The sequence below is a fragment of the Haemaphysalis longicornis genome, unplaced genomic scaffold (assembly GCF_048455015.1).
Source record: "Haemaphysalis longicornis isolate Haplotype H1 unplaced genomic scaffold, Haemaphysalis longicornis Haplotype H1 scaffold_12, whole genome shotgun sequence".
NCBI lineage: Eukaryota > Metazoa > Arthropoda > Arachnida > Ixodida > Ixodidae > Haemaphysalis > Haemaphysalis longicornis.
In genome coordinates, this window is record NW_027526225.1 from 65,660,166 (window position 1) to 65,672,293 (window position 12,128).

A 12,128-nucleotide genomic window follows, 5' to 3' on the forward strand; every position below is an offset into this window, starting at 1 on the left:
TAGCGCCTGTTCTGCCCTCTGTCTTGCGTTCGTCCATTTTTAGCGCTAAACACATGCCACGAAGTTCACTCCAACTCTCCCAGCAACAAGTCCTTCTTTAAGGGAAGCCCAGCCGTGCAGAGCTCTTCTTTTTGGAAAGCTGTGACATGAGCCACTGGTCTGCCTGTTGAAGTATTTTGCATAAAAAGACGAAAAAACGAAAGCAAAGAAAGAGCCGCAAGCAGGGTGTAGCTGTAAATACGTCGTTGATAAGTTCCCCAGGATTTCCCCTTGAAAGTATGCAGTTAGCTATCTCGAGAAAGTTTTTGTTACTGCTTAACAAGCTACAGAACACATGTTTTCCAGTTTTCTGGGCTGTGTTTATATTAGTGAGGCAATGGAACCAACTCGGAAGAGGTGATTAATTATGTGAACAAGCACTCCAAAGCAGATATCGCTATCTGCTGGCCGTCAAACGCGCACGAATGTTCAGAGGCAGATGGATTAATTAGCGCACTACTTGATTTGTCTGCACTATGATTCATCTTGGACGCGCTACTTGATCGACCCTGTAATAGAGAGATATAGTATCGCGTTTTTTTGCGTTTGCGTACACCAAACGGTTAATTGTTGCATCAAACCACGTCAACATCGTGAAAGGAGTTTTTGTGCAGCGTCTCATCAGTTTTGTGTAGCGACACGCCAACGCTTACGGCGCCATCTATTCAATGGATTGCGAAAACGGCTCGCCCAACGGCCTAGACCTTTTACGACTATACAGACCAGCGCAAATAAATATTTCCAGTTAGTGTTGAATGCAAAACTTCCATAACATGAAATGAATTACCTGAGCACGCTCCATAAAGGAAGCGTTGAAGCCCCGTGGCACTTGTTTTGTGCAATCACACACAACGCCCAGGACCAAAAGTCCGGGTTTGACGCATACATTTTATTCAAAATCAAAAGACTCGTTTCGAACGAACACAACGTCACGACATGCGTTGCGAGCCTGAAGCGCGGTTAATATGCGATCGGTTGCCTCCTACCTGTCGTAAATTCGGCGATAATTTGCGGGGTAGAACAGCAAGTAACCTAACTGGCGCGCAAGCCGAGAACGCTTTTGCCCACGCGAAGGGTGAGTCGTACTGAACTAACAAAGAAAGCTGGGCGAGTTAGTAAGGGTGCATGGTGAACCCTTACCATGAACCCTTTCTTTAGTCGTATGTCGCTAGAGAAAGATAAATTAGCAGTGGCTAAGCTTGGCTATGCCAGGATATACCTAGCGTGATCTAAGGTTCAGCTGGTTATTCTTAGGCTTTCTGGTTGTCTAGGATTAGCTGATTATCATGCTTACTGCTGCCAGAACGAATTTCAATCCAATAAAATCCAATGCAATCCAGTCCGGTCCAGCCCAGTCCAGTCCAGTCCAGTCCAGTCACTGCTCCTCGCGCATGCGTAGCACGGCTGTGGTGGCTAGCCACCCTAACACGGCTCTCCAGGAGCCACGTGAAACGGCTATCAAGCGGCTCCGGCGCAGCGTCAGGCTTGGCTACTGCGCAAGCGAGGCGCACACCTGTGCACGCGCTAGCGCCAGTGCGTCTGCCGCGGCTATGACGTCACTCCTCTGGAATGCGCAGACCGGCGAATGCGCAGACCCGCGAAAAGCAAAAACGCCCGTGTGTACGAGATTTCGGCGCACGTTAAAGATCCCCAGGTGGTCAAAATTAATCCGGAGCCCTCCACTACGGCGCGCCTCATCGCCTGTGATGCGTCGGAGCGTAAAACCCTACAATGAGAATCGAAATGCGCAGACCCAATTCTCTATACACCCGTACACCAATTGGATTGGATTTCAAATCCAATCCAACTTAATCCAATCCAAATAAATCCAAATCCGATCCAAATTAATCCAATCAAAATCAATCCAAATCCAATCCAATCCAATCCAATCCAATCAAATCAAGTCAAATCAAATCAAATGCTCCTCGCGCTTGCGGAGCACGGCCCTTCAAGGTCCGCGCGAAACTGCTCAACCTCGGCCAGTGTAGCTTACGCTACAAAATCCTGAGCATGGTAAGCCTAGTCAACCCGCAGAAGCACAGAATCGCAGTTCATCGCGAAGCGAAAGCGTCTAAAACATGCACGCAGCTTCGGTCGCTAACCTGGCTGCAAAGCTTCGTTCAGATAGTCAGCTACGTCATGGCGATACTGCGTTGCTCAAGGGCGACGCGCAAACCATGCAACCGATTTAAAAACACAGGAGCAAAGAACTTGGTCCATCAGAGGCAAATTGCTGTCCAGAGAAGAGCGAAACCATGGAGGGTCGTCGCGCTACTTGCCGTCATGTTGTAAATAAAGAGATACGCAAGCCACCTCGAGTACGCACGCTATGTTGTTGAAATAGCGTCTGCTCGTCTTACGTCCGCTAAACGCAAAACCAGCGTATTGTACGGCTCATGCGCAGCGCGGACGACGCAAAGAAATAGCGTATACGCTAAATCTGCGTACGGCTGCGTGCGATATTCTAAAACTGTCTAGTAATGGTCAACCTAGGTGAAGTACAAAACGGTAATAACATCTACACACACAAAAAAGCCTAGTTTTGGTGTTAAGCAAAGAAAAAACCCGTGCGAGACATTAATTACTAGTGTCATTTGTTTCGTTGCCTTCAACAGGACAACTTGCGAAAATAAACGGCAGAATGCTGTACATCGTCGGAATAACAGAGGCGACAACAGCATTCCCTATCAAAGGGAGTTACAGCGCTGCGTACCCACACACAAAGAATGGAAACAGTGATGTGTTGAGATAAAAAGAAAGAGTCAATAGAGCACGGCCGAAGTGCGACAACTAAAACAAACAATAAAAAAAATTGTCCTCCATCCCGCCCAGCGAAAGTGGATGCCCAGCAAATCTGTTGTAAACAACTACAAATGGAGATGGAGGAGGGTATGAAATGTTTCTCGTCGTCTCGGAGGCCTTGCGCTTGCGCTCGGCTGGTGTCACTAGATAAGGGTACAGAGTGTCGGCACTCTTTTCTCCTATTGTTCCGTGCCGGCTCCGTGATCATTGGTCGGTTCGCATCACGTGACATTTGTTTACACTGCGACGGTTCATGGGCGCCGCAATTTTCTTATTTATGAGTTTTAACATAGAGACTCATACTAATATACACTAGAGGGAAAACTGGCACCACTGCCTAGGGGAGCCGCGCTTCAGCGAGCGTTCCATCATGTACAGGGGCAGGCATGTTCTACTTGTCATTGGCATGGCTCACGAACAGGCTGAAAAGTCACCTCTGGCTGCAAAAATGCCACAATATTCCTGCAGAAGGTTAATCGAATTGGTTTTATTAGTATAAAATTAAAGCTCCAGAAAGATGTATTTGTCAGGGATTATTTAGAAGCTTCTTGCAAAATGAACAAAAAAACAATGTTACCCGTTTTTGTTGATTTTAGCTTCAAGACGAAAAACAAGCCATGTGGCTAACCAAGCCAAGGAGGCGAGGAACGTCGCTAGCTACAATGGCGCCGCCCACGGCGGCACGCGAATGCAGCGCCAGATTTCCCTCTAGTATATATTAGTATGAAACTCTATGCGTTTTAGTCGGTAAACTCGGTAGGCTTAGGTCGCCCCCCCCTGCTCTACGGTTGGGCGCGACTGACGTCGTTCCGAATGGGAAAACGCGTGTGACAGCATTTCAGCAGCAGAAGTGTGTCCGAAGAGGTCGTTTCGATGCATCTTCGTTAGTGATGTTAACAAACGACCCGGCTGCATCGCTGTAGATGCGGCAATCTCGCGACACTGATAAACGCCAAAATGGCAGCCGTTGCTTACCTGGCGCTACTATAATACCTTTTCTACTCGCACTACGTTCGCCTTCTCTGGCGACAAATCCTGTGTCCTGCCTAGCCTGACGCATGTGCTCGGCGTCTTGGGCAAGAACTGCTCTAATTAGTGACACTAGTCCTGCATAGCATTCAAAGATAATCTGCAAACATATCTTTACCAGGAGCACATGGTGGGGGAAGGGGGCGGGTCCCATTGCTCACAGGCGCCTTGTCATCAATAATGCGGTTTCAATGTTTTCCTTAAATTATTTCTGAGCTCTATGCTGTATGCTTGATTAGCCTGACACAAGCGCTCGGTGTCGTAGGCCTTGGCGTTTTTGCCCACGGAGATCGTTTGTGCCCACGGCGATGAAACCTTTGAGGGGGGAGGGGAAAGGTATACAGCTTGGCTGTAGAAACAGCGGCCAGTGATTCATTTCATGGACTTCCGCATACCCACTTCATGGGTCAATAGGCGGACGTGACATCACTGATTAATTCATTAATTTAGAAATACTGCAAGCAGCATCGCTGCCCAAGCAGGAAAACGTCGCAAAACTTGACTTGTGAAAGCTCTTTCCATAGCCCCAACAATCGTATATTTACTAATCGCAGCGTGGTATCAATACCACTGTGCAGTGCTGAGCGGGAAAAAAAGGGTTTCTGGGATGTTTGGTACAGCTTTGTTCTTTCTGTTTTTCTGCTTTGGTTTTTTATGTTCTTTTGTGATTGGCCCTTGAGGCTGTAGCAGCAGCTCCAGCGGCGACGTTGGTTCGAGCGCCGCCCCTCTCGCGGCAACCCTAGCGACATGGCGTGACTAGCGGCGGGGCTGCGCGAGTGCACGAGGACACGGGGTCTCGCTCAGCTTCGACAACACAGAATCTGCTTTGCCTTGCGAAAACAAAACGAAACAAAAAATAGAATCTCCTTTGTTCTGCCGACGAACGGTTTTCCTGTCCGAGGCTCCCTTCTTTCGCCCCGACATTGCACCCCACAAGCCTTGTCTTGGGGGTAGTGCACGAGAACAAAAAAGTCAGGAGAATTTCAGAGAATTGTCTACTAATGCGTAGCGTTCTTATGCCGCTTGTCTTAAGTGTAAGTTCTTTATAACCAAACTTTTTGGTTTTTCTAAATCCTGTCCGACCAATTAACTCCATTTACACGATTATAACGATTAAAGGTGGAACTTTCGCTAAATCTGCATTATTGTGGAAATGCAGGGCGTTACACCGTTAGCCGTAATACGATTCATGTTTTGTATTTTTGTTATTTTTTAGTTTCTCAAAATTTCGTTCTACCTATGATCTCCGATTACGGTATTATACGATTAAATTTGGAACTTTCGCAAAATCTGTATTATTGTGGAAATGCAGGGCGTTAACGGTTCACCATTTTTCGTAATTTCCGTATATTTTTCTTATTTTTTTGGTTTTTCAAGTTATCGTTCGACATATTTTCTTCATTTACGCTCATATAATGATTACAGGTGGACCTTCGCGAAATCTGCATTATTGTGGAAATGCAGAGCGTTATACAGTTTGCCACTTTCCGTCATTTTTTTTATTTTTCTTATTTTTCTTTACGTTTTCAAAACTTCCTCCTACCATTTTCATTTACGCTATTACAACGATTACATTTGGACTTTCGAGAAATCGGCAATATTGTGGAAATGCAGGGTGTTCATGGTTCGCCATTTTCCGTAAATCTTTTCAGATTTTTTTAATTTATTTAGTGTGTCAGAATTTCTTTTGACCAATTATCTCACTTACGCTGATATAACGATTACAGGTGGAACTTCCGCAAAATCTGCATTATTGTGTTAATGCAGAGCTTTGTACTGTTTGCCATTTTCCGTATTTTTTTCCTATTCTTTAAGTTTTTTTTTTCAAAACATTGTTCTACCAATAATTTCCATTTACGCTACTAGAACGATTCCACTACAACTTGCGCGAAATCTGCATTATCGTGGAAATGCAGGGCGTTATACGGTTTGCCATTTTCCGTATTTTTATGTTTTTGTTATTATTATTTCTTCAAAACTTCGTTCGACCGATTATCTGCATTCTCGCTATTATAACAATTACAGGTGGAACTTTCGCGAAATCAACATTATGTTGGAAATGGAGGGCGTTACACGGTTGTGCATTTTCCGTAATTGTTTAAAATTATTTCTCCTATTTTTTGCGTTCTTCAGAATTGTAGTTCTACCACTCATATCAATTTACGCTATTATAAAGATTACAGGTGAAACTTTCGCGAAATCTGCATTATTTTGAGATGCCTTTTTTTACCGTTTGCCTGTTTCCGTAATTTGTTTATATTTTCCCTATTTCTTTTGTTTCTCAAAATTTCGTTTGACCAATTATCCCCATTTACGCCATTATAAAGATTACAGGTGGAACTTCCGCGACATCTACGTTTTCGTGGAAATGCGGGCTGTTACACGGTCCTCGCTGTGGGTGGAACCGGCAAAGAATGCTACGCAATAATAAACAAAAACATCCTATACGCGCTGGGGGTGTGTTATTCCCGTATGCGCTTGCGCATCCCGGCAGCCACTCATGATTTCCGACGATATTTGGTCAATATGCTCAACCACGCGCCGCCACTGGGAACACCGGTGAAGCGTGTCCACTCGACGCCATCCTCGAACAGTTCAGCACAAATTCAAAGAGGCTGCGAAGCACCCACAAAAACCCAAAGGTATCAAACTTGCTCCTGCGGAGTGACCTCCGTTAAATTCTAATACCGCATTCCCGAAAGCAGTGTTTTGTAGAGCACTGCACGGGCCTGATTTTAAGGTCCGAGCCCAGCCCGAGCCCGCTTTGTGAAGCCCGAGCCCGACCCGGGCCCGTAACACCGGGCCCGGGCCCGTCGTCGCAATCCCAGGCCCGCCCAAGGCCCGGTAATTTATTTTTGAGCCAAGGGAGGGCCCGCGTGTGTGTGACCAGGCCCGGTCTTAGACGCTGAAGAAATTAGTTTATTATATTTGGTCCAGTGTCTTCGTAGCGGGAAATCAGTCGGAGCATCTAGTCTGTACGAGCACGTCGTGAATTGAAACGCAAAAAATAATGGTTTAAAAGTGGACGTAGTTTAGCTGACACCATCTGCAGTTCACGCCACATCGGCGTAATAATAGCTCGTATTCTTACACGACAGACACCATCACCTTTGATGACCAGACTCTTGGCAACTTCACGTGTTTGTCTCGGTCACAAGTTGGTATTGCTGAAATTTCTTGCTCCCCATTTGAATCCACGAGTATGTGCGTGCGTTGAAATACTTCACCTGCAGTGGTTGTTAAGCGGTGGCGCTTCTCTAGCGCGCGAGTTTGATTTCCAGCCACGGCAGCCGCATTTAGACGGGTTCGACATCTAAAACACACGTACATAGACATAGGCGCACAGCTCCAGTGTGTCTTAATTCCTTCCCTGCTAGGGCATTCCTTGTAACCGTATCTTTGATATGTTATACACCAAAATATAAAATCTTGATGCAGTACATGAAATTTCACTAAAATTACAGTACACTGACTATCAGACCGAGCAAAACACATTTTTAAAACAATGTCTACAACTAACATTAAGAAGCGCGTAAAAGTAAACTCAGAATATTGGTTTTTATGCTCTTTTTTACGCTTCACGTCGGAATTATTAACGGCCGGGCCTACGAATTCAAGCCCGAGCCCGGCCCGGGCCCATGGCATCGAGTCTGAGCCCGGCCCTGGCCCGCGGCACTGAGCCCGGGTCCGTCCCGGGCCCGCCGATAATCGACTTCAGGCGGCCCGGACCGGCCCGCGGGCGTGGTGGGGCCCAGGCTTTCGGGCCGGCCCGGGCCCGTGCAGTGCTCTAGTGTTTTGTGCCCTCGGGGGAAATGCCGCCGCAGCCAGCACTACGCATAATGCATCAAACTTGCTTTGCTATGCTCAGCCCTGAATCTACGTACATCGTGGTGCATGCATACCCTAGAGGTTAAAAAACAAAAGTATGCCTTCAGCCCGTTATAGCTCTTACACGTGTTCAAGTTGGAAAGCAATACTTGGCCGGTCACATATTTCATCCTGCTGCTTCCGGCAGTCCGCAACAATTCATCGGGAGGCCTACCAATAAAACCAGTGTTGCTTGCAGAATTCCATGTTTCAAGAAGATGAAAAACGCGAGGAAGGGAGGGTGGGGTGTAGGAGCATAAGGGAAACGGAACCTTCTTTTTCGAGGATCCTTTTTTCGAATAAACAAGAATAATACAAATTAAGGGTGCGTTGCCTATTCGAGGCTGAAAGCGTGTAACATGACGACTGGCTATGAGTGGAGGACGAGGAGGAGGAGGAAGAGGAGGAGGAGGTTGTTCGACTGATGATGACAAATAACAGAGGACTGGCTAGAAAGTAGGATGAATTTAATATATAAAGGCAGAGGAGACAAATCCAGTATTGATTCATACAGACCACTCACAGTAACGTCAGTGGTGTGTAGATTCGTAATGCAGGCGATAAAATCAGAAATTCAATCATGTATGGAAGAAAATGAAATACTTGGGCAACTGAAGAATGAATTTAGACAAGACAGGCGATTGCACGACAATTTTTAGGGATAACGCAATGCATTGAAATTGCGAAAGCACAGAATAGACCATGATGGATTACGTTCTTGGACATTAAAGGTGCATATGACAACGTAAACAGAGAACGTCTGTGAAGAATGCTGAAACTCCAGGGATTAGATGACGAGTTAGTACAGTTCCTCATAGCAATCTATAAAGACAATAGAGTGCACCTTTCTTGGGAAGGACAGAAATGCGCCCAGCAGGTCAAAATCCATCGGGGACTGAAACAGGGATGCCCTTTGAGCCCAATACTGTTCATGCTTTACATGGCAGGGTTCGAAAAGAAACTGGGAAAAAGTCAAGTAGGGTTTAGCCTAACCCATATGATGCAAGGCAAACTGGTACAACAGTGTATTCCGGGAATTTTATACGCAGACGACATTGTTATTTTAGCTGATAACGACACCAATATGCAACGGCTAATAAATATTAGCGGCCAGGAAGCCACCGACCTCGGGTTAAAGTTTAGTGCAGAAAAATCAGGAATAATGATTTTCAATGACGCTACCTCTTACGCAGTGTCCAGCCAGCAAGGCGAATTACCTAGAGTGAAGGAGTGTAAATATTTGGGAGTGTGGGTAAACGAAGGGGATAACTACTTAAGAACTCACAAGGAGGAACTTAAGGTTAAGGGAAAGCGAAGCGCAGCTATAATGAAGCTTAGAGCTTTGTGGGGATATAACGAATATGAAGTAGTAAGAGGAATGTGGAAAGGAGTAATGGTTCCGGGTCTAACATCTGCGAATGCAGTCCTCTGCTCAAAATCAGACGTTCTATCAGGCCTTGAAGTGAACCAGAGAACGGTAGGACGTTTGGCCTTAGGCGCGCATGGAAGAACAACTAACGAGGCAGTACAGGGAGATATGGGCTGGGCGTCGTTTGAAGTTAGAGAAGCTCAAAGTAAAATATGCTTTGAGATGAGGTTGAGGGCAATGGATCAACGAAGGTGGGCAGCTAAGGTTTTTAGGTACCTATACTTGAAAAGCGTGGACACGCAGTGGTTAAGAAAGACTAGAAGGCTAACGATGAAATACGGAAAGAACAGTGGAGAATCCAAAACAGCCAAGGTAACCCAAGAAGAGGCAAGGCAGATTTAAACGAATAAATGGAGAGAAAAAATGGAAGCTAAAACGTCGTTAGAGATGTACAGGGCTGAGAAATTAAACATCAGAAAGGAAAATGTTTATGATAATACCCAGGGCAGTGCTTTGCTTTGTGAGGCTAGATCAGGTTGCTTGCGAACTAAGAGCTTTGTGTGGAAGCCTTCACAAAATGATGGGGTATGCGTGGTCTGCGGAAAAGAAACAGAAACTATGCGGCTCATTGTGTTAGAATGTGAGGGTATCCATCCAAATTTACATGAGGGAAATATTCGGCTTCCAGAAGTCCTAGGATTTAAGGGTAGCGCAGCGGAAGTTAACTTCAAGGCTGTCGAGGGGACGAAAAGAAGATTAGAATGCTGGTGGACGAAAAGCAGAGAGGGGAATATTGCCTAGGACAGTTACCACCTGTTACAGGAAAAAAAGTGTTTCGTGCCTAATAAGCTTTTTGTGCCTGCCCTAAGCAGCGCTAGTATTAAAACAAAAGTACAAAAATTCCCCCGCATTTCCCCGAGGGGGAGAATGTGAAAGTGCGAATGCACGGTTGTCGGCCCGCTTGCGGCGCTTGCGCTCGGCCCCCGCAGCCCACCGCCTCGCCGCCTTCTCTTCCATCTCTTCCATCGGGTTTGTAGTATCACGTGTACACCACGCAGTTATCAAGCCGCTATAACGCCGCTGAGTCGCCAACGCACGCCGCTGACGACGTAGTTTGAAAGCGTTAAAGATATAAGGAGCGTTACTCACACTGATATCAGCGTGGCTTCCGTGGCTTAGTCGGTAGCGCGTCGCGCTGCGGCCGCAAAGTCCTCGGATCGAAACCTGGCGCCGGATGCTGTTTCTTCCTCTAAATATAGAGGAGCACTGCGGACGCCGCCGACGCCGCCGCCGACGCCGCCGCCGGCGGTGGATGGTTTGGGGTCGCTTATAAAGTGCATTCGCCGCCGGCGGTGGATGGTTTGGGGTCGCTTATAAAGTGCATTCGCACTTAAAACATAGGTATATTAGTTTTTTTGGTAAGATGAAATGTCATCAACCCACTAAAAAAGGGAAACCAATAGGAATCACCATCATCATCATCATGAATTTACCTATACACAAGTATACAAACACGCTCTCCTCATACTCACCACGTCATCCTTTTCTACTTTCGTGTGGAGCGGATGACACTGCAATGTCCCTCATGAAGAGAGCATCCATCTGTCTGCAATGAGGCGGAGGATCGCGTTTCTACCCACTATCCAACTCCTAAAATAACGTAAGGAACGAATCGTCACGTCATTAATGATGATGTGTCGTGACGAAGGTAGGAAGGGATGAATTTTTCTCGCTCGGGGATAGAGACGGACACCATATTTCATGACAACAGAACTAATGACAAGGCATGAAAGTGCGTCATTATACTCTCTACATACTCGCCACGCTAGAGCAGTGGATAAGGCGTTGGACTGCTGAGACCAAGGATGCGGGCTCGATTCCCGGCCACGCCGGCTGCTTTTCCGAAGGGAGGCGAAAATCTAAAACGCCGGTGTGTCGAGATTTCAGCGCACGTTAAAGGTCCCCAGGTTGTAGAAATTAATCCGGAGCCCTCCAATATGGCTCGCCTCACAGCCCAGGTAGGTGTAGTTTCGGGGCGTGAAACCCTTAATCCTAATTCTCTGCCTACACACTGTAGAGTCCGTCCTAACACCGCACAGAGCTTACATCGAGATGAAGAAACCGCGACCCTCCAAGGAAATAATAGGCACGGAACACATTATGAGAAGGGACCGTCTCCGAGGATAGCTGAAGGAAGAATAATTATGTGGCGGCTCAATCGCTCAGAGGCAGCTTGTCGTGCGTGTGGACTTTTCCATTAATTAATTAATTAATTAATTAATTAATTAATTAATTAATTAATTAGATTCGTTTCGAATAGACGTGTCTCTGCTTTTCCGATATGGGCCATAGTAAGAATACCCCACGTTTGTTCAATACCTACGGGAAAGGTCAACCGAGTCTTTGTTTATTGAGCCAACAGACGTGGGCGAAGTTCGTTCTACAATAATAACAATGAGGGACTGAAACAGTTTGAATTGTAATAACAAACGATGTCGGCCAAAAATATTTGTTCATGATATAGTAGCACCGTGCCTCTCAAATATCCGCAACACTTCATTATTGATGGGGGAATTCGTAGCTTATACGCAACCAGCGAAAGTAGCAGCGATCTTTAAAAAAGCCAACCGAAATATTTTGGGTAACTACCGGCCAGTTTTGGTGTCCAGATAATTTTACAAGGGGATTGAAAAACTTTTTAAGCGTCGTATTCATATATTCCTGCTATCAAATATTGTTTTAACTTTTATTCATAGCGCTTCACTCCTAACAGATCGACTGAACATGCCTTTTTGCTCGAAAAGAATATATTGTCACGAAGACAAGGACGACGCAGTTGTCTTGCAGGAGAAACAAGTTTATTGGAGCGAACTTGTGCTCCCCTAACAACTAAAAAGAATACAGAGGCGGCGAAGCAGCGGTCAACAAAGTGACTTGCGTCAGCGAGCGTCGCAGAATCGAATGCCCCGGCGTCCGCACTGCAGGCTTTTTATCTTTTGGCGCGCGTGGTTCTCGAAACGTC